Source organism: Aegilops tauschii, chromosome 7 (assembly GCF_002575655.3).
Source record: "Aegilops tauschii subsp. strangulata cultivar AL8/78 chromosome 7, Aet v6.0, whole genome shotgun sequence".
In the NCBI taxonomy this organism is placed as follows: Eukaryota; Viridiplantae; Streptophyta; class Magnoliopsida; order Poales; family Poaceae; genus Aegilops; species Aegilops tauschii.
In genome coordinates, this window is record NC_053041.3 from 17,801,558 (window position 1) to 17,802,353 (window position 796).

Consider the following 796-nt stretch of genomic DNA (forward strand, 5'->3'; position numbering starts at 1 on the left):
CAGAGTGGCAGCCAAAGGACAGGCGAATCCACGGGCTGGCCGATGGATCATGGAGGAGAGAACTTTGCCCTAGCCACCTACTTCTGAGTGAAATGAAAAACATGATAATGTTTGATCCACATCTGCATTGTCTCGTGATGACCTTTTGATGAGATAAAATAAAGTAGTTCCTCTACGACAAATACACACACCATTGGCGATTTTGTTTGCAGCCCAGGATTTTTGATTAAAGTGTTTACCAAATCGATCTAACTCTATGTTTCACCCATCCACCAAACATATCGAATTATTGACCATTTCGATCACATTCATCCGGAATTCCTGATGCACTGATAAATACTTATTTCATTTCAAATTTATTCATCTCACCATTACATATTGTGGTGCAGCAGCTTCTAGAGTTTCTCTCCTATGGATTTGCAGTAGGATCCACCTGGACTGACTCTTTTAAGTTTTTGCCACTACAACAGCAATTTCTTGAATCTTTGCAGTATCCATTTTTGCTATAACCGTAACAAGCGCATAACTCACCGCATATTACATTTGGGTAGGGACCCGAGCATTCCGGTGCCACTAAGCACGCCCCTGCAAAAAGAGCTTAAAAGTGTCAGTTTTCCATGATGATTCTAGATATATACGATGTGGAATGAAAGCAAGGATAACAACCTTGTGTAGTTGAAAAGGGCAATAAGGTTGTGGCCATGACCACAAGCACCGCCAAGCATACAACCCTTGTGTTTCTCTTGAGAATTGCCATGGTGGATTAGCAACTCTTTTATTCCTCTTTTCCACTCTT

General features: G+C 41.3%; 1 long non-coding RNA gene across 1 annotated transcript; it reads right to left on the minus strand.

The window, feature by feature from the left end:
* Positions 1–322: 322 nt before the first annotated feature.
* Positions 323–796, minus strand: LOC120968003 (uncharacterized). Its single transcript, XR_005761901.3, has 2 exons — positions 667–796; positions 323–585 (listed from the first exon to the last, which is right to left on the minus strand). It is a non-coding gene; the product is annotated as an uncharacterized lncRNA (long non-coding RNA).